We start from the raw sequence: 22252 nt of genomic DNA on the forward strand, positions 1-22252 counted from the left end.
CAAGTCATGTGACTCCCATTGCTAATAAGAGTTGCCAGATTCAATTATAGAAATCTACAATACTTGTAATATGTGGTTTCTTTTTCTTTTCCTGTTTTGCACATCATTTCATGAAAGTGCAAAAGTTCCTACTTTTACATCAAACACCTGAAAGGAGAGAGAGAGAGAGAGAGAGAGAGAGAGAGAGAGAGAGAGAGAGAGAGAGAGAGAGAGAGAGAGAGAGAGAGAGAGAGAGAGAGAGAGAGAGAGAGAGAGAGAGAGAGAGAGAGAGAGAGAGAGAGAGAGAGAGAGAGAGAGAGCGAAGGCACTTCACTGGCATGGAGGAGACTGGGGATGGAAAAGTAGACTCTTTGTAATAATAAAGAATGCTAGTAAAGAATCTCATTTTTAAGTAATAAACTTGATTTTGATGAGGATAAGATAATGCCAAATAACTCAGTCATTGTACTTTATTCAGAAAGACAAGGTGTCATAATGAAAAAGTAGTTCACCAAGACAAGGTGTCATAACACAGCAATAGTTCACCAAGATAGGGGTGTCACAATGACACGATGTCTTTCCCTTCTCCTATATTTGTTTTAATATACTCCGTATACTGTTAAAGAGTAGATGTGATAATATGGTATCAACTGGTGTGCCCATTTCTTACATGGTAAATGCATGTATCAGTGGATCATTCTGTCCTGCCACTCAACAGCTCCACCTGGCTTGACAAAGTATTCTCTCGGAGTGTCACGAACAGACATAGTTTCTGCTGTAGTCCAAGTTGGTGACAGGCTCCACCAACATCTTAAATTATTCTGTGGTTATCCTAAAGAAATTCATTTGATTCACTTGGTGTAAATGCACCCTTAGGATGGAGCCTTAAAAGACACCTCTTAGTATGGAGTGTATGATGATGTAGGAAGAAACCACAGCCTCTTGAAAAAAACAGTCTGTGAGCAAGTCATGGAGTCAAGTGAGGGTTGGTCCCTATAGATCTATTCCTGCAAGTTTGTAGGAAATGCCCTTATGAGGTGGTGAGTCAAGCACCCCTTCTGGATCTACCATGAGGGACATCACAAACTGTCACCGGTGGTAGGTGACTCAAGAATTCAAGGATACTCATGAGGTGGCTGGAGCTGCACTGGTCCTTTCATACACAGGAGAGCAGGTTTTTTTTTTTTTTCCCATGTTATGCCCTATAGTGCCTGTAGGTATACTTGAAGAGTGTGGCAAGTGTTGTTCAGTTTCCACCCATTAGTGACGCAGGCAATTTTATTCATAGTGGTACCCATATTAGGGCCCATATCACCACCTGAGTGCATCTTTGGTGTAAGCACCTAGAACATGGATATCATGACATGTAGGTAATTTTAAACCACTCAACAAATGGCAAAGTTTCAAGGTGCTATGTGGTGAGATTCAAACTTGCTCATGGATGTCTGCCCAATCCCACGCTCACCACTTTATCCACTACGCCACAGCCAAGTGATGGGCCAGTGGGAGGCAAGGGGTGTGGACTCCTTGCTGGGCTTAATGATAGGGATGAGGTGGAAAATTTCCAGCAGACAAGGAAGTTTCCACAAGACCAGAAGGTGGTGCACAGCTGTAGGAGGATGTCTTCCAAGGGAGATGGGATGTGGGTGAGGAACTCATACAGAATGATGCTGAGTCCTAGTAACTTGTCTGACTTGAATGAGCCCAGTGTTGTGGCCAGTAACTGTGGAGTGAAGGGCTGTGTCACCTCTTGAACCCAAGATGACTGCAGCAGTGATGAATGGTTTGAGGTCTGGAGGTGGCTGGAGGGTGGAAAAACATCAAACTTTCAGGTGGTTGCGACCAGCCAGGACTTTTGCCTTATGGAGATCATCACGTTGTCCATGTAAACTTTTGAGAGGGAGAGAGGGAGCGTGTCAGCTCTTTCCATGGTATGGATAAACTCCCATGTCCTTTGGGTGAAGAAAGAATGGGAAGAACAATCTTCAGGTGTCCACTTGGCCATGGTGGAAAGCTGAGGATTAAGTAAACCAGTGTTTTGCGGAGGCCAAGAAGGACTACCCCACCACAAGCCTAGGGATGGTCCTGCCTGGTGACATGACAGTCAGGTAAGTGAAGAGTGAGGTGCAGTGTGAGCCATGTCACATACACCCCAAGGATGGTGGGGAGTGTCTCCTTAACATGTTCTTTGTTTGAGTTCTGGAGGAGGGGTCTGTCATTCCCTAGCAAGAAGGTGAGTGCCATTAACAGAGCAAGACAAACAGGAGCATGGAGAGGGTGTGCCAGAGTGCCGTGAATACTTTTGACAGAGAAACCTTGCTGGTACAACTAAAAGCCTTTCCACAGGAGGATGAAGTGATGGGTGAGGACGGTGTATTTGGTGGGTTAGGTGCTGCTGTTGTAGTGGGATGGCTGTCGGTATGGGTTTGCAGGATGGTAGCACAGTGGGTGTTGTTGATGGCACAGCAAAACAACCTACAGCCCTCTTGACCAGAAAGGCTGTCCTGTGGCTGATGGTGGTTGAGTGGTGTCACTCCAACCTTAGTCAAATGGAGTTTGATGCTTGTGGAAGGTAAATGTTTGAGCCAGGTTGAATTGGAGGCTGCAGAGTCCCTGAGGCAGAGTATCTTCCTATTCTCCCTCTTGGTGTTCCACTGGTGGCAAGAATCTATTCCCCATGACGAGAGCAGAGTTGGAGCTGGCAGGATGGACTGGCGTGGTGGTGGGAAGAGGGGTCATGTATGCAGGGATGGATGGTGGTAGTGGTGTCCTGTGGGGTGCCTGGGACTTAAACAGCTCCAGTAGCTTCTTGTTGGTGGTTAGGAGGGACTTCCCCTTCTATGTAAGGGTGGTGTACTGTTGTTGGGCTTCCTGGTTGAAGAGACAGTGGTCTGTCCTGGCCATCACTGTTTTGTGTCCAAAGGCTTCAAGAGTCTTTACCCTCCTGTAGGTGATGGCAAAGAGTCTTGGCAATGCTGTGGGAAGGAAACAACACTCCAAGGTTTCTGGTTGCCATAATACCAGTATGTAGGTGTGAGAGCATGCCTGACACCTCTCACTAAGGCCATCCCTACTCTGTCCAAGGGAAGGTACTCAGCTCGAGCTTCACGCCTTGCTACTGGCTGAATTTCATTACATTTCTTATATCATAACCTTAACAAAATCATTAACACAATTGAAATATTACGTGTGAATACATTCATGTTGATTATACATTAGAGATTGACTGATATGTTTTTATCAGGGCCAATACCGAAACCAATTATTAGTAGTCAAGGAGGCCAATAACTGATATTTGGCCTGGCTGACAATCAGTCGATCCCTATTATACATTAAGAGAAATCATTGTTCTTACAAGACAAAAATGTAAAGTAAATAATGCAGTTCTTAACCAACAAGAAATTAATTTGTGATTCAGAAATAGAAAAAAAATTGGATGTATTGCGACAACTATGAATATCACAGTAACATGAACATTATAATTTCAACATATAGCTACAGTTCAGTACAAGTAACACAATAGATACCAATCAAAAATAATGATTTGTTCCTTGTTCACTAATACTGTTTTTAGAATAGCTAATACTGAAAATTAAACTTGACATTGGAAATAAGTGGAGCTTTTTCACTACGAACCGTAATACCTGATATTCCACACAGCACTACACTCTTAAGGTCATCACAGTGTTCCGGTATGGTTTTTTCTTTGGTTTGGGTTGCAGTTCCAACAGGCCCTAACACTTCACCATTGTCAAGCATGAAGCCAAGAGAGTGTATGTAAGTATCAGACTCAATGCAGACCTTGCTGATTTGTCTATCATCAGGGATAGTAAAGGTTACTGTGTTGAATGGATCATTGTAGTTCATTCCAAAAGCTCTCCCTCCTCCATCTCTAATCCACACTTGAAACCCTTGTATGATAGTTTTGCCCCTCCACTGTCTAGTTTTTATAGTAATTTTTCGAACTGTTCCTTCCACTGTCCACTTTTGTTGTATTTGTCGAGCCAAGTCTTCAGCTCTGCCGAAAGGTCCAATCCAGGTGGACTTCATCAAGGCTGATCTCATCATTTTCTGCTGATGAAATATTTTTGTTACACCACAAACAAAGAGAATGAAGTAAAATAACTTAAAATTCAAATGACAATATCTGTGGAGAAAGAAACGACATTAATTTGTATGGTGAGTAACAAATAACTTAAGCAATACAGATAGCCATGTATAAGCTGATAAATTTTCATCCTAAAATTGAGTTAAAAGTACACTGCTTTCAAACAGAGAGAGAGAGACAGAGAGAGAGAGAGAGAGAGAGAGAGAGAGAGAGAGAGAGAGAGAGAGAGAGAGAGAGAGAGAGAGAGAGAGAGAGAGAGAGAGAGAGAGAGAGAGAGAGAGAGAGAGAGAGAGGGGGTGGGGGAGGAGCTGAGCCCTTGTGAGACCAAAGCCAAAGATTTTCATGTTCTGAGATGCAATGTTGCCAACACAAAAAAATGTGAAGGGCCCAACAGAATCAGAGGTGATTGTACACACTGAGAGATTTGATAGTTCAAGTACTCTAAGTTGAAATACTCTATACACATAAGCTGCTTTGCTTTGTTTTGTAAGAAATTAATGTGTTAGTTGTGTGTTGTGGAAACCACTCGCCTAGGTGGGCCTATGTGCTTCTTTCCCTTCCCTCTCTGGCCCGCTATGCATGTACTCAAGCTGTGCTGTTTGGCATCAAGTTGTCAGTTTTTATGTATAATCTACACACCCAAATCCTTAAAGGAAACAATTAGCAAATGACAGATTAGCTTTTTTTATGTGTTAGTGAAGAAACTGTTTAAGTAACACACCTATATAGAGGCTGTTAAGTGTTATTTTTTAACCCCAAAACACAAACAGCGGGTGAATTCCTCCTGGCCACTTTAGGTGATTTTGCGATTCATACATTTGCCAATGCATAGCAGTGCTGTCGTTCCCTCCGGCTGCATTTCTTCGTGAGACGTGTTAAAGAATGACATTATGGTCTCAGTTGCTTCGCAGCATTTTCTTATAAAAGACATTTCAGGTAAAATTCTCCTGGGGTTTGCGTTAGTGGGTGATTTATAAATCGGGTTGAAATCTTCTGAAGTTTCAGGTCAGTGGATGATAATCTTTGGTGGGATGACGAATGCCGTACGTGTAAATACACACATAATTAACAGCAAAAATGTCACTCAGGGAGGTGCTAAACCAATGGATACACTAGCATACATGCTATTTGTTCAGAAGTTCAGACAAGTTGGAGGAGGAGGTGAAGAGAAACACAGGTGTAAGGAGGTGAGTTTATTCCAAACTAGTTTCACTGATGCTTCTTCAGGGGAATAAACCCTGAAGAAGCATCAGAGAAAGTAGTCAGGAATAAACTCACCTCCCTACACCTGTGTTTCTCTTCACCTCCTCCTCCATACATGCTATTGTTAGGGAAGGCTCCCATCACATCATGGGTCCAGTGACTTTTTTACCATATGAGAACGTTAATTTAAATTACAAAATAGGTAAATTGTGACTCAAACTGAAGAAAGATTATATTTTCATTCTAAGTTTTGCAATTGAAAAAAAAAATTAAGATAAGTATTTTATCTATATTTTTCAAAACTGGGAGAAATTTTCCTAGGATTTGTATGAGTATTTACATGACCAAAATATTGGTAACTCGATTTACGCACGTTTGATTTACGCGTTTTTGTTATAACACAACTGAAAAAAATATAATTAATTTCATTTGCGTGATCGGTTTACTTATACACAATTTGGCTCAATCACATTTTCAAACTGAGCGCCAGACGCAATTTCAAACTGCATACCAGAGAGTTCCACAGCTGGCCGATAAGTGGGAGCTCCGCTCTTCTTGTGCCTCATTTGCAGTCTGCCAGCACTGAATATAGAGAGAATCTCTTCAATCTGCCTATAATTCACCAAGATGGCACCAAAACGTCCTTCATCTTCTTCTGCATGTGGGGTTATTTTTGATAAGTGGATTTTTGATAAAGTGGTAAAGCTCAGAGGAAGTTTGTGACTGACTGTGGTGTGAGTGGTGAAGACAGAGACGCAGTGAGTGTTGTGTTTACGTATTCTTTGTTTTGTTGTTTTCTCTTATTATTTTTTGCTCTCTTATTATTTCTTACTTTTTCCTTTACTTTAAATACACTTCTAGTATTTAGAATGGTAAATAATAAAACCATGTTAATTTAGCTAAATAAATAGAGTAATTTGTACAAACTTTTTTAGACCACATCCCGCATGCCCCCTATTATCTATTGTTTCTTATGAGAATTACAAGTTTGTTTTATGCGAATTTTGATATACGCGATACCTCTTGGAACGCATCTATCGCGTAAATCGAGAGTTACCTGTATAGGGTTTGCATTTCTGGGTTAAACATATATAGAAACTTAATGCAACTATCACCCCCTCTACATTCAACACAACAGTAGACATCTTGATACAAATGTGAGAGGCTTTGTTAATCAGCTTACTGCCAAAGCACTACATCTTTTTGCTACCCTGAGTAAAGATATCTTTCATATTCAATAACACTGAGTATTTGGACATGATATTCATGTGGTGATACTCATGGCATAAGAAATATTCAATCAATGATAGGAATACCCAGATTGAAGCAGCAGAACACAAACCTAGGAACTCAAACAGAAGACACAAAGAAAGAAATGTGTTTTACAGAGTACAGTATGTCAGCAACTATAAGAGAGGGAATGTTTCCTTGGTATCTCTACAGCAGCTGAACATATTGGAACAGCACAGGATGGTATCACTCGGATGACAATACAAAGCCCCACCATTAGTGCAGGAATAGAAACACAATTACACAAAGGGGCAAAATTTACAGAACAAAGCACAATTTGATATCAGTTAGAAAGAATGTACAATAATGTAAAGGAACATTTATATGAATGTTGAGAACAGCAGGTTGTCATGAAGCTGGTGAGCATTGGTGTGTTACCTGTACACTACATTGTCCTCACTGGCATATATAAAAATCAAATCTGTCACTTGCTAACTGCTTGCTGTATGGCTTTGACTCCATAGAGCATACACAAAAAATGGTGACAACGCTGTTTGGCAACAATTGAGTATGTACTGTGCTAAAGAGAGAGAGAGAGAAGGAAGGAGGTACAGGCCTACCCAGGTGAGCAGTTCCCATCAACACAATACTCACACATCTATTTCCCACAAAATAAAGCAAAATACTACAGTAAAAGTCTGTTATTCTGAACACTGTTGATCCTAATTTTCCAGTAGTCTGAATTTTTGAAGGTGGAATGAAAAGATTAATTTGTGGCCACAGTTAAGTCTCAGCAGAAAATCAAATCAGGTGCCAGATGCAGCCTGGCAGTGAAGGGTGGAAGTAAACATTGCTACCAATGCTCCCCTACCTACTGAATCCATAACAATAGACTGTGCAGTACAGTAATGAGTTACCATGAACAAATGTGTAGTCTGAATGACAGAAGTATTGTATGGTACACCCAGGACTTTAGGTGCATGTGTGAAGAATGGCATTGTTGCTTATTGTGAGTGGTGGGATGCACTGGTGTTGGTAAATGTCATTCGTGAGAAGAGTGCTTGTTTACTTGTTAGGAATTATGTTAAGTCTATTTGTGGTGTACAAGGCTTGAGGTCTTTTTAGGAATGATTGCAAGAGGTTAGAGGCTGTGTCTATGTGCGGATGTGATTGTAATGTTGTCTGCATAAGAAGTTATGGCCAATTTTAAGTTTCACCGACATGTAGTGTCCAATAACCTAACCTTAACCTAGGTAATTATACACAAAAATTTGAGGGTAAAAAAAAAAAAAAAAAAAAAAAAAAAAAAAGGTCAATATAGAAAACAAAATCAATGTAAGGAATTGCTGGCAATGCTGCTCACCAGCAACAATGCCTGTGGCTGCCGCTGCTGCCACTGCCAGAGGTGTACTTTATATATTTTCAGAGATGAATAATGTAATTTTGTTGATTTCCATCTTCTTCTGCAACACACATTACTTGATTCAATGCTCGTTCACCCAAAAGTTGAAAAGACTCATAACTTAAAAACTATATATTAGCAAAGAAAATTATGAAAAACTTCCATTAATTCACTACATGTCTCACCGGAGAAACATGAGCAACATGACAAAATTGTTGGATGTGTGAAACCAAAAACTATCCAAACTTCCATGGAGAACATGGCATGGTGGCATTTTCAGGGGTACATCCTGGTAAGTCAAGGAAACAGATGGTATAGGTATATATGTACAGGGATTTCTTGAATTATGCCATGGATATCTTCCTGAAGAGCTCGCACAATGTGAAAATTGCATAGAGTGAACATCATTACTGAACTAAACTGTATACTGTTTGAGGTTCTACTGTTATATATATATATATATATATATATATATATATATATATATATATATATATATATATATATATATATATATATATATATATATATTCATGAAACAAAACCATTTCCCCCACAGGAATCAGTGTAAAATAAATTAATCCATTCCTGAACGATGAATCCACAGCTGCATCTGAGAGAGCGACTCGGCAAGCACCCTGTGGTCCCTGCAGCATGTATCCTGTAACAAATGCTTTTGTGCACCTCTCAGCTGCACTAGACAAAGAATGATCACTGCTACAGCAATACATTAAACGCTGATGAAGGGAAAAGAGCCAGCCAAGGGCAAAAAAAGAAAAGATTAAAGAAAAAGCCCACTGAGTGCTGGCTCTCTACAAAGGGAAAAACATCAGCCATAATTAGGGAGCAAATGCCTCGATACCTCCCTCTTAAAAGGAAGTCAGAAATACAGATGCAGGGAGGGAGTTCCAGAGTTTACCAGTGAAAGGTATGAATGATTGAGAGTACTGGTTAACTCTTGCATTAGAGTTGGACAGAATAGAGATGAGAAGAAGAAGAAGAAAGCCTTGTGCAGCGAGGCTGCAGGAGGAGGGGAGGCATGCAGTTAGCAAGATCAGTAGAACAGTTACCATGAAAATAGCGATAAAAGATAGAAAGAGATGCAACATTTCGGCGGTGAGAAAGAGGCTGAAGACAGTTAGTCAGAGGAGGGAAGTTGATGAGACGAAAAGCTTTTCATTCCACCTTATCTAGTAAAACTGTGTGACTGGAACCCCCCGAAACATGCGAAGAGTACTCCATATAGGGGCGGATAAGGCCCTTATACAGAGTAAGCAGTTGGAGGCGTGAGAAAAACTGGCAGAGACGCCTCAGAACACCTAACTTCATAGAAGCTGTTTTAGCAAGAGATGAGATGTGAAGTTTCCAGTTAAGATTATGAGTAAAGGACAGACCGAGGATATTCATTGTGGAAGAGGGAGACAGTTGAGTGTCATTGAAGAAGAGGGGATAGTTGTCTAGAAGGTTGTGTTGAGTTGATAGATGGAGGAATTGAGTTTTTGAGGTATTGAAAACTACTAGATTTTCTCTGCCCTAATCGGAAGTCAGTGTTCTGTGGCGTCCCTGCGTGATCTGTTGACTTCCTAAAGGGTTGGTCGTCTTTGAAAGAACGTGGAAAGATATAAGGTGGTATCATCAGCGTAGGAGTGGATAAGGCAAGAAATTTGGTTAAGAAGGTCATTAATGAATAACAGAGAGTGTGACAGGCCAGAACCCTGAGGAATTCCACTATTAATAGATTTAGAAGAACAGTGGCTATCTACCACAGCAGCAATAGAATGACAGGAAAGGAAACTTGAGATAAAGTTGCAGAGAGAAGGATAGAAGCCGTAGGAGGGCAGTTTTGAAATCAAAGCTTTATGCCAGACTCTATCAAAAGCTTTTGATATGTCTAACGCTACAGCAAAAGTTTCACCAAATCTCTAAAAGAGGATGACCAAGACTCAGTAAGGAAAGCCAGAAGATCACCAGTAGAACGACCTTGACGGAAGCCATACTGGCGATCAGATAGAAGATTGTGAAGTGACAGATGTTTGAGAATCTTCCTATTCACGATAGATTAAAAAACTTTAGACAAGCAAGAGATCAAAGCTATAGGACGGTAGTTTGAGGGGTTAGAACGGTCACCCTTTTAATTGCTATTGCACATACTTAAAAAGCTGCACATATGCATACATTGCGCACAAAATTACTGGTATCGTACGTTCGTCATTCAAAAACTCCCGGGCTATGACGTCACCTGATAGTTGAGTCTCTCTATACACTTTTATTGACAAATAGTTCTTCGCATATTTCCCCAAATCTATCCAATAAACTAATGTTGCATGCAACATTAGTTTATTGCTGGTATTATTATCATTACCAGTATTATCACTTGCTGTGACACATGTTTATAAATATCAGCTGATTGGCACTCTGACTCAATGCCATCTAGCCAAGTTCATGATCATAACAAACCACATCAACACACTCACCTTTGGGCCAGCAAGATGAAAAAGATTGAGCTACATTTTTTTTTTTCTATAGTTTTTACATCTGGTTTCCCTATTACATTAGGGCTAGGACAGTGCCTCCTGACAGAGAAGTTAAGAGGACTTTGGTTTTGACATTTGGGAACCGTTAGCCCGAGTGAATGCCCTTCCTAATCTCAACCCGTGGCCAGGATTCGAACCCATACGCTTGAGAACCCTGGGGCCCACAAAGTGTGTGTGGTTCCACTGCACACCATCTACAAACTAACAAGTGGTACATTATGCCAAGGAGCACAGCAACAGAGCAGCAGCAAGAGCCTTTGGCCGACCACCTATGACATGTGTCTAGCAACAGCAACAAGACCGTCAGAAAAGCACAAGGAAAGGTACATGTTTTCAGCTTGTGTAATGTGTTGCTAGGCTGCTTTCAACAGTATACTGTATGCTTAAATACACTAAAAAATTTTTTTTCCTGAATCTGACCTGCTGAAATGGGTGTGCACCTTACATGCCTGCATGTAATACATGCCGTCAAATATGCTGAATAAAATACTATAAAATGTATGTTGCTATTGTGATTCTTGATTATGTTTTTTATACTGTATTGTTTCTTCATTTTTATACTATTATATGGTGTAAAACTGGGCAAAAATTTACAAAAACTGACAGCTTGGAGGTCCTGCTGTCACTCTGAATTATTACCAAAGATCCTTCACTTTGGCTATCGTGATTTCGGCTCAAGATTTAACTGATGTTTCAAAATGGCAATACTAATGTTGTAAAGCTCATGAATGATGGTTCTAATCAAGCATAGTGCATCAAATGTTCACAGGAAAAGTTTTGAGCTATGACGTTGGGAACATTTGTCTTCTTCCTTTAAGTCTTTTTTCATAGCAAAAGAGGCATAAAATCACTTTTATAATGAGGTTTTTATGTAATCACCTCATAGATAAATTCCTAATGTATCTACTAATATATAATATGTGCTTGCTTTTGAGTTTCTAAAGGAAGAAAACTGCCAACTAAGTGAAGTTTGTGCAGCGGCCTAAAATACTTCCCTAACCATGAAGTACACTGTACTGCAAAAAAAAAAAAATTACAAAAGTTAGTGAGAGGGTTAATGCATGTTGCCAGCAGCTAAAAATGAACAATATTACAGCAAAAAATAATGTTATTTTCCACCAATGTTGTGTAAAATGTGTTTATCATGTGTGTCATAAGTAAACAAGGAGGCTGCAGTAACCAGGATGGGAGGCTAGGGTGACCAGGGTGGGAGGCTGCAGTGACTGGGGTGGGAGACTGGGGTGACTGGGATGGGAGGCTGCAATGACCAGGGTGGGAGGCTGTAGTAAGCAGGGTGGGAGGCTGGTGTGACTGGGATGGGAGGCTGCAGTGACCAGGGTGACTGAAGGCCAGAGCAACTATAGGCTGGAGTGACTTGAAAGCAATCACACACAGAGAACCCAAAATATCATCAATCTAGATAAACAAACAATACACAGGAAACAGTAACCAACCCACCACTGTCAATAAGACAATCACACCAGCAAACACAAACACAGGCCAGCTGTCATCAACAAAACACACTCAAATAGAACACAAGCACAACACAACAAACACAACGAACACAAACACAATACAAGAAAGGTTGGGATGTACTGTCCGATACTTTATTGCAACGGTGGTCAGCTAATGACACCAATAAGGGAACAAAGGCTTACTATATTGAGAGAAGACCCACATGAAATATCAAATGCATTTAATGACTATTTCTCAAACATTACCCCTAAACACAAACTGCCTCCCTCGCATACCTCTCACAGCCTGTCCACAGTCTGAGTGTAGGTTGGGTTTCCTTACTCGGGACAACAGTTTCCTAGCGGGTGGGCTTTGAGATAGGAGGTACCCCTTTAGCCCATAAATTCGCATGAAAAGTTCACATGGTATAAAGAAAAACAAAACTCAAAGCTTTGCAGTGACTATCCACACTCTATGGTGACATCCACAATAACAAAGTAGGATACAATTAAACTAATATCAGCTCTCTAAAACATTAAAGTACACATTGATGAGATACCAATTGTTATAAAAGAAAACAAAGACATATTTGCCACACCTCTCACAATTCTGTTCAACCAATCGGTCAACACAGGAACCTTCCCTGACAATCTGAGACTTGGCAAAATCATCCCCATTTATAAATCAGATACCAAAACAGATGTATGAAATTACAGACCCATATCTATATTACTATATTTTTCAATAATATTTGAATCTTTAATGAAAAAACATTTACTGCTCTTTTCAAACAAGATGAAAATTTTAAATGATAGACAATTTGGCTTCAGACCAGGTTTCAGCACTTTCAATGCCACAAATCCCTTTAGGTCTGACCTTCACACAGCACTTAATAAGAGCAAATATATCATATCCATTTCTATAGACTTCCGTAAGGCTTTTGACACGGTGCAACCTCGCATTCTCCTAGATAAAATGTATCACTATGGTATTTGGGGATGTATCCATGACTGGTACAGGTCTTATCTAAATAATAGACAACAATATATAGTTTTTAACAATAATTTATCCCCAATTAAGCCAGTATATCACAAGGAAGCATAATGGGACCTATACATACTCTTCTTTATATATATATATATATATATATATATATATATATATATATATATATATATATATATATATATATATATATATATATATATATATATATATATATATATATATATATATATATATATATATATATATATATATATATCAATGATATTTCCAATCCATCAGATAAACTTCACACTATACTATTTGCAGGCAATTCAACAACTATATGACTAGTGAAAAACCATCAGATTTAATCTATATGGCAAATACAGAACTTCAAAAATCTTCCAACAGCTGCCTAGCTCACCAACTCAATTAATACTAACAAAACCTACTTCATGGTATTTTCTAATAATATTACTACCTACCAGACCCTACCAAATCTAACTATATTAAATGGTGAGATCCTACTGGCAAATCAAATAAAATTCCTTGGAATAACTTTTGACAAAAATTTTAACTTGAGGCACCACTTGTAAGACCTTTGATTAAAGATATCCAGAACCATCCCACTCCTTCTCAAAGTAAGACATTTTGACCCAATTAGTGTTCTTAAATATTTGTATTATGCTCACATTTGTCTACATCTTAACTACTGTAACCCTATCTGGCCCCTTACTTATCCCTGTCATCTGTAGTACCTGAATATACTACATAAAAAGTTGTGAGGATAACCACCAACAGTAATGTTAATGAACAAACACCCTCATTATTTAAAACACTAAATATCTTGAGCCTCGCTGACTTATCTGAACTGAGCATTGCATCATATGTGTACAAATCAATAGTACATTCTAATAGACTACTGGGAACACACAACCAATACACTATTACTGAACCTATAACCAGATTTCACGGAATATCCCCCACAAACTAAGCTTAGTCAAACATTCACTGCTGTATTTAGGACCAAAAATATGGGATCAATGGTCATATAATATCAATACAATCTAATACTGACAACACACAACCAATACACTATTACCGAACCCTTAACCAGCTTTCACAGAATATTCCCAGACACAAACTAAGCTTATTCAAACATTCACTGCTGTAATCAGGACCAAAAATATGGGATGAAGGGCCACATAATATCCGACAATCCACCAGCCTACCATCATTTAAGGAAAGAGTAAAATGACATTAGTTATCCTCCTACAGAAGCATTTAGTTCAGTAAGCTGATGTTGTAGACTTATGATTACAGGTATCCCTTGGTTAACGATAGGGTTACGTTTCCCAAAAACAGATCGCTAACCGAAACGATCGCTAACTGAGGGATTTGAAATTATCAACTACATACATGTATTTCGCGATGCGTAAATAAACGACACTTTCTATGTTGTTAGTTGTTATTTACACCTTTAGAATTGGTAGTACTTACCTTGAGGAGTGGATGTGATATGCGTAGTGTGTTGTTTTGTGCCCCGAGGGACACAGGGCCTTGGAGGATTAAATCATCATGCCCACACCGACCCAAACTCGGTCAGCTGCTTCAAACCCTTCAAATTCTTGAGAGAATACGTTTTCCAGTGGGGGTGGGTCATCCAGGCTCTCCTCATCGTCACTCAAGGTTACGGTGGATGTGAAGGATAGATTGGATGTGGGTGGAGTTGTTTTGGAGGTGGATGGAGTTGTTTTGGAAGTGGGTGGAGTTTTTTTCGAGGTAGCAGGACGAACTTTGAAGTACGACGAGATGACTCCTATGGAAGTAGATGGGATTGCTTTTGAGGTGGATGGGGTAGCTTGGGAGGTGGATGGAGTTGCTTGATCGGTAGATGGGGTTGCTTGGGATGTGGATGGGGTTGCTTGGGCGGTGAGTGGTTTGAAGAAAGATGAGATGACTGTCTGTTTTGCCATCCTTTTCTTTGCCTCAAATAGTTCTTTATACACTTTCATGTCATTTTCTATAGCATTAGTCACGCCATTACTTCGGTTTGGGTTGGGGTCATTCTCCTGGAGAAGATGTATGGCCTGGTTAATATGATTAAAAATCTCCTCGAAAATCTTGACGGAGAGGGTTCTTTCAGGCTCCTTGTCCTCCTCCATTTCCTCCAAAGTATTTTGTTTCTCCAACTCCATGAGGTCGTCGTTGGAGAGAGGCTCAGAATGACTGTCCAGCAGTTCTTGTACGTCATTCTCGTCCACCTCATTGAAGCCTGCCTTATGGGAGATATGAACGATGTCTTTCCTTACTGCTGTAACATCGACAGGGACTTCCTGTTTACGTTCCACGCACTCAGGCCACAAATTACGCCAACATCCATTCATTGCCGACTTGGACACCTCCTTCCATGACTCGTCGATGTTGTCGATCCCCTTTTTAATGTTATAATCCTTCCAAAATTGTTTCATGGTCGGCTTGTCAGGGGTGTCAATGCAGGCCAACAGCTGTTTCATGGTGCGCCGCTGGTAATAGGCCTTGAAAGTAGCGATGACTCCTTGGTCCATCGGCTGGATGAGGGCAGTTGTGTTTGGGGCATAAACATGACCTCAATATTATCTGCCCAGTCATTCATGCTCTCTGGGTGGCTGGGGCGTTGTCACACAGCAAGAGAAATCTGTTAGCAATGTTGTTTTGGGCAGCATATTCTTTTAGGAATTTGGAGAGGTATCCTGTCACGTAACTTTGCATGATAACAGTCGTCATCCACCCTTTTGTTTGCCTTCCATACTACGGGCAAATATTCCTTAATATAGCCAGACAGAGCTCTTGGGTTTTGGGAATGGTAAATAAGGCATGGTTTAAGCTTAAGATCACCAGCGCATTCCCCCACCAATAATGTTAACCTGTCTTTAGATGCCTTGAATCCTGGTGCCGACTTCTCCTCCTTTGCTATAAACGTTCTCGATGACATCTTCTTCCAATACAGGCCTGTCTCGTCAAAGTTTAGAACCTGCTTGGCTGAATAACCTCCTTCCTCGATGCGCTCTTTAAGCAAAGGCTTGAAGGCGTTTGCAGCGGTTGATCCGAACTCGCTGCCTCCCCACTAACCTTGAGGTTGTGTAGACTCCCACGATGTTTGAAACGTTCAAACCACCCCTTACTGGCCTTGAAGGACACTGTCTCGCCTATGTTGAATTCTGGTTTCAGGTCCTCCCACAGGCTCAGTGCCTTAGTAGTAACGAGTTGGGTAGAAAGAGGCATGCGGCGGTGTGTGTGGTCTTCAATCCATAGCCTCAGCAAACGTTCCAATTTTTCCATAATCGGTTCCCTGTTACGAGTTGTTGTGTGTTTGTGCAGGTTTGTGACTTGGTTGGCCTGCTGCTTCACTTGTACTTTTTCTGGAGAACTGTTGATACAGTTGATTGAGATAAACCAAGGGCACGAGCAATAGAGTTTACCCCTTCACCACCCTCATGACGAGTCACAATGTTCAACTTAATATCAAGGCCAATGCTCTTTCTCGATTTTTAGCCTTATCTCCCGGTGGAGAACAATCGTTGGGTCGCTTGGAAGCCATCACTAAGTTCACTTGATCACAAATAAGCACAAAAAGAAGTTTAGAGCGAGCGTGATAGAGTTGTTGTTGCACAATCAAAACAGCGGGAAAGACTGTGGTGTGTTTACTGCACGGGCCGCGGGTGGATGGAGGCGCTGCGATCGCGATTGCGATCGCGATTGCGATTGGTCAATCCGATCGTTAACCGAATTTTGGCGATCGTTAACCAAAAAATAGGGATTAATTTGGAGGGATCGTATGAGCGAAATATCGTTAAGTAGTCGATCGTTAACCGAGGGACACCTGTATATGAAACTCTTATTGGTTCTTCTCTAGAATCACTGCTCCACGCTGATCTGTATAATACGTATAGCACAGTGCAGTATATGTAATGTGTTTACCGTCAGTGAGAGTTTTGGTGAGTGCTCGGCCTTAGTGTGTTGTACAAAAGCCTTCAAATGTGTGGCGTTCGGCGAGTTTTCTCTAAGTCCAGCAAGCTGCGGCGAGCCATGGAGCTCCATCACACTCGGAAATGAGCAGTACACTGACTTGCAATTGTTTCTAGCTGGGGTTTGTGGGTAACTGCTAAATAGGATTCTTATTGTGTCTATAGTTCTTTTGTTCAATGACGTGCCACCACCTCTTAACACCACGAGCTGTGCCAATGGGAATTTGCTATATGTATTCATAGCCGGGCACAGCTGGGCAGACAGGTGCACAGAGACTCTGTGTGCGCAGTTCAGCCATGGCCACCAGTGACACTAGTTTTAAAGGTTGCGAATTTGATTACTGGGAAATCATCGCTCCTGTGATGCAAGTCAGTGTACAATGGAGAAGAGGACCAGCCAGGACCTTCATCGTTTCGTTAAGGTATTGTGAGGAGGGTATTGGTAGAGGTAGGGCATATTGTGTGAAGCTATAAGAGAACCGGTGTGAGGGGAGGGAAACTGCCCCAAAGCAAGGATATGGTAGGTTAGGTTTATGTTAGGGTTAGGTTAGTGTTGGAGGGGGGTTCTAGCCCCCCCATTAGGTTAGGTTTATGTTAGGGTTAGGTTAGTGTCCAGGGGGCTGCGCCCCTCCTGGCTAGGTTTATGTAAGGGTAGGTTAGTGTTGTAGGGGGGTCACGGGGGGCACAAGCCCCCAGTTAGGTTAGGTTTTTGTCCTTAGATTTTTTTTTGATAGCCACATCTCACCTCTTTTGGCCCCCCCCAATCCCCCTGATTCCCCACAGTCCCCCAAGCTTATTTGGGGGGGGGAGGAGGGGGAAGGGGAGAGGAAAGGTGGGGAGCAGTGGTTCTGTAGTTTTACCCTCTTATTTACAGTTATTATATTATTGTTACCTACTACTACTACTATTATTATTATTATTATTATTATCATTATTTATCATTACTATTATCATTAGCATTATTATCATTACTATCACTGATGTTATATCATTAACATTAATAAAATTATATTACATCATGCTTATAGTATTATTATCTGTTATTACCATTAACATTACTATTATTATTATTATCATAATTATAGTATTATTATTATTATCATTATAATAATTACTATTATCAATAAATGTACTGCATGGGTATGAATATAAGTTTGTTTAAATTTAACTGTATGAGTGTATATTTGTATATATGCACATACCTATGTATATACAGTACCTATGATGTGTATATGTGTAAATGCATATTATATTCTCCTTTCTTTTGATTTACATTAAAGGTTTTTCCTGTTTGTTATTTTTCATTTCTTAGCATTGCCCATAAAGCTTTTATAGCTTGCAAAGAGCCATTTGTCTCACTTAATTATCATTTAAGAAATACTTGCATATAAGACGAATATAATACAGTTTTTAAAGTATTGGTTAATGTGCAGAAGAGGTCCCCCTTACCAAACTCTTCAAAGTAGTCATTATGAAGAAGTTATAATAGTATACTTGTGATGTATAAAGATTTCGGAAGGCGGTCGATCTTAAGTAGGTCACGCTGCTTTTTTGAAAATCACCCATCTCCGCCAGAATCTAAGTCCCTAACAGATCCGTCCACTGTGGTACGCAGGTGAAACTGAGCCTCACAACACCTCAGTCACGTACCTCTGCCTTGACAGGAACAAGTTCCTATTACATGTGAATTGACAACATGTCATCAACGTATGTGTTATGAGACAAAAAAGTAAATAATGCACCACCTTTCTCTTGGATGATAACTTATCTTCGTCTTTTTCCTCAATTCACACTTTCATTCATGTACTTCTATTAATTTTCAAACATGAAAGCTTTTCATTGGTTCGTGAGCGCAGATATCAGCGCAGGTATCAATCCGCAATGAAGGATGAGGGTAACACGTGTACAGGTGCCCAGTCCTTACCCTGCACCCGCCATGACACGCTATGAAGACTGTGATCTCGGCTTGCTGAAGTTTGCTGTCAAGTACAGCGAAAAGGTTGCGAATTTGATTGCTGGGAAATCATCGCTCCTGCGATGCAAGTCAGTGTACAATCGAGAAGAGGACCAGCCAGGACCTTCATCCTTTCGTTAAGGTATTGTGAGGAGGGTATTGGTAGAGGTAGGGCATATTGTGTGGAGCTATAAGAGAACCGGTGTGGGGGGAGGGAAGCTGCCCCAAAGCAAGGATACGGTAGGTTAGGTTTCTGTTAGGGTTAAGTTAGTGTTGTAGGGGGGTCTGGGGGGGCACAGCCCCCCAGTTAGGTTAGGTTAGATTTATGTTAGGGTTAGGTTAGTGTTATAGGGGGGTTAGTTAGGTTAGGTTTATGTTAGGGTTAGGTTAGTCCAATGGGGGGGGGTGTCCGGTTAGGTTAGGTTAGGTTTATGTTAGGGTTAGGTTAGTGTTGTAGGGGGGAGGGTTATGTAAAACTTCCCTATATTTAGGGATATTTTCAAACATTTGGGGAAATGTCTCTAGATTTTTCAAAGTCCATATATCACTCAAATATACCTCCTCCTCCCCTAAAACCCCCGATTTCCCACAGGCCCCCAAACTTGCTAGGACTGGGAAGGGATAATTTCAGTGAAAATTATTCTTAAATTTTGTACTTTTCAATTTTTTTTTCTGAAAACGGCGGTTTTTATCCTTAGATTTTCCGACCCCCCATATATCGCCTCTTTTGGCTCCCCCCACCTAAAACCCGATTCCCCACAGGCCCCCAAGCTTGTTGGTGCTGGGGGGGAGGGGGGTGGGGAAAGGGAGATGGGACTTCTTATGCATTTTTACCAAAGTATTTAAAGGGCACAGCAAGACACGCCAGCACTCAGCCCTGTCCAGTGCCCAGCAGATGTGGCCAGCCCTGCACAGTGCACACCAGTGTTGCCACTCATAAAAAAAGAAGATCTAGTCAAAAAAGCAAGGAGTGGCACCGCTGGGCACACTATGCAGGGACTGCCTTCTGTTTTGCTACCAGTGTGGGCCTTTTTTTTTTTTTTATTCTTTCTGTTGCTCTTGACCAATTTTCTCCTTTTATATAAAAATGCACACAGGCATACAGCATACACACGTGCATTGCCAACCTACCTCCTCTACGAGCGAAGGGTGACGACACCAGACACTGTACCGGGAGTGGGCGGTGGCACTATTGGGTGGGCAAGGTCAGGGTGACGTGCTGAATCAGCTGTGTCCACTATCAAGTATCAACACTGATACTGATCTTGATCTTGATGTTGCAGGTGACGCAAGAATTTCTTCTGCGTCAGGCCTTTGAATCGGCAGCGCCTGTAAGGAAAATACGAAAAAACACAAACAACAAAGAGGACAATCATCATCTTTCACACCACTAGTTCCTGCATCTAGCACGCCACATTCTCTCCAGGAACTCTTTCACAGCCTCAATCATCCTTCCATTCGTCTCCCCACAGAGTCCCAGCAGCACCACCATCCATTCCCTTCCTGTCATCTCCACTCTGTCATGCCCCAGCTCCCTCAGCACCACTTGCATCATCTCATACCTGTCTCTGGCATACTTCACACACTCCAGCACCACATGCTCCACCGTCTCATCCTCTCCCATGTCACACATCTGGCACACTTTGCTGCGGGACTCAGACCATCTATAATTCCTTGCATTCACATCCATGCACTGTGCCCTAGCTCGGAAGAGAAGATCCCCACCCAGGCTTCCATCATACCACTTTTCATACATTGGGGCCTCTTTCTCTCTATACCATTCCAAGGTACTCTTTTGCTCAATCCTATTCTTCCAGTCACTCAGTCCCACACCTTTCACTACTCTGTCTATCTCACTCCTCCACTTCCTTACACCCCATTCTCTACCATCTCTATTTCTAACTATCATACTCCAGTCCTTCTCTAAGTGCCTTCCTTCTACCTACTGAAAAGCCCAACTAGCTATTAGACCGCTCTTCACCACCATCCTGACACACTTTTTCCCCCACTTGCTACTCCTGACATTCCACAGAAACACTTTTCTCACTATTCTAGCATCATTCATTCGCTCTAACCTGAACACTGGTGCTGGTGACTGATGCCGCGTCTCCAACGGCCCGGACCACTCGGGCTGTCACTCCCTCACTCCTCCAATGGCACTGATGATCCAACAGCTGTCAAATATATTTTAGCCAGTATATGAGCCTGCTGCCTTAAAATCATTCAATCAAAGGGCAGCAAAAAAAAAAAAAAAAAAAAAAACACATATGAGGAGAGACTAAAGCCTATGGATCTACCAACCCTGGAACAAAGAAGGGAGAGAGGAGACCTGATACAAGTTTTTAAATTGATCAACGGAATGGACCAAGTGGATAATGAGAAACTGATCCTGAGAGAAGAATATGACATCCGAAGCACAAGATCGCATAGTAAAAAGCTGAGAAAAGGAAGATGTCTGAGAGATGTTAAAAAATATAGTTTCCCGCAAAGATGTAGAGACATGGAACAGTTTAAATGAAGAAGTAGTGTCTGCAACGAGTGTGCATACTTTTAAAGTAAGATTGGATAAGTGTAGATATGGAGACGGGGCCACACGAGCATAAAGCCCAGGCCCTGTAAAACTACAACTAGGTAAAATACAAATAGGTAAATACACACACACACACACACACACACACACACACACACACACACACACACACACACACACCAGCAAGATATCTGATATAACATAAAATGTTGACTAATATGAGAGTGGCATTTCAATTTATGGACAAAGTTACGATGAAAAAAATAATAAATCATCACAAAAGCATGATACGTCCAAAGCTGGAATATGCAACTGTGGTGTGGTCTCCTATTAATTCAACAATAAATGTATCAATCAATCAATCAAGATATATGAAGATCAGAACGGATACAGAAAATTGTTGCAAAGATGGTGCCGGAACTAAAGGACCTAACATATGAAGAGCGGCTAAAGGAAATGGGACTGCCAACCTTACAAGATAAAAGAGAACGAGGAGGTCTAATAACAATGTACAAGATGGTCAATGGCATTGAAAAGATAGACAAGGAAGACCTGTTGACAGAAGAGGATGGAAGGACAAGAGATCATGTAAAAAATATCAGGATGAGGCAGTGTGTGAAGGATATTAGAAAATACAGTTTTTCACACAGAATGGTGGAAAACTGGAATGCATGCAATGATGAAGTTGTTACAGTACATAATGTGCATAACTTTAAGGAAAAATTGAATAAATGGAGACATGGAGGCGGGAAACTACAGACTATGAGCCCCACTCGAGCCCTGCATTCTGTACAATAGTATGTAGGTACAGTATATACACAGACCTAATAACGATGTATAAGTTAGTAAACCGTATGGAAAAG

The 22252-nt window shown here is 41.0% G+C and overlaps 1 long non-coding RNA gene across 2 annotated transcripts; it reads right to left on the minus strand.

The window, feature by feature from the left end:
* Positions 1 to 431: 431 nt before the first annotated feature.
* On the minus strand, positions 432 to 20976 carry LOC123501395. Of its 2 annotated transcripts, XR_006673623.1 has the most exons (3): positions 20935 to 20976; positions 19991 to 20188; positions 432 to 4050 (listed from the first exon to the last, which is right to left on the minus strand). It is a non-coding gene; the product is annotated as an uncharacterized LOC123501395 (long non-coding RNA). The 2 variants fall into 2 exon arrangements; XR_006673622.1 differs by lacking the exon at positions 20935 to 20976 and having other exon boundaries at positions 19991 to 20302.
* Between the last annotated feature and the right edge of the window lie 1276 nt (positions 20977 to 22252).

This window comes from Portunus trituberculatus, chromosome 9 (assembly GCF_017591435.1).
Source record: "Portunus trituberculatus isolate SZX2019 chromosome 9, ASM1759143v1, whole genome shotgun sequence".
Lineage (NCBI taxonomy): Eukaryota > Metazoa > Arthropoda > Malacostraca > Decapoda > Portunidae > Portunus > Portunus trituberculatus.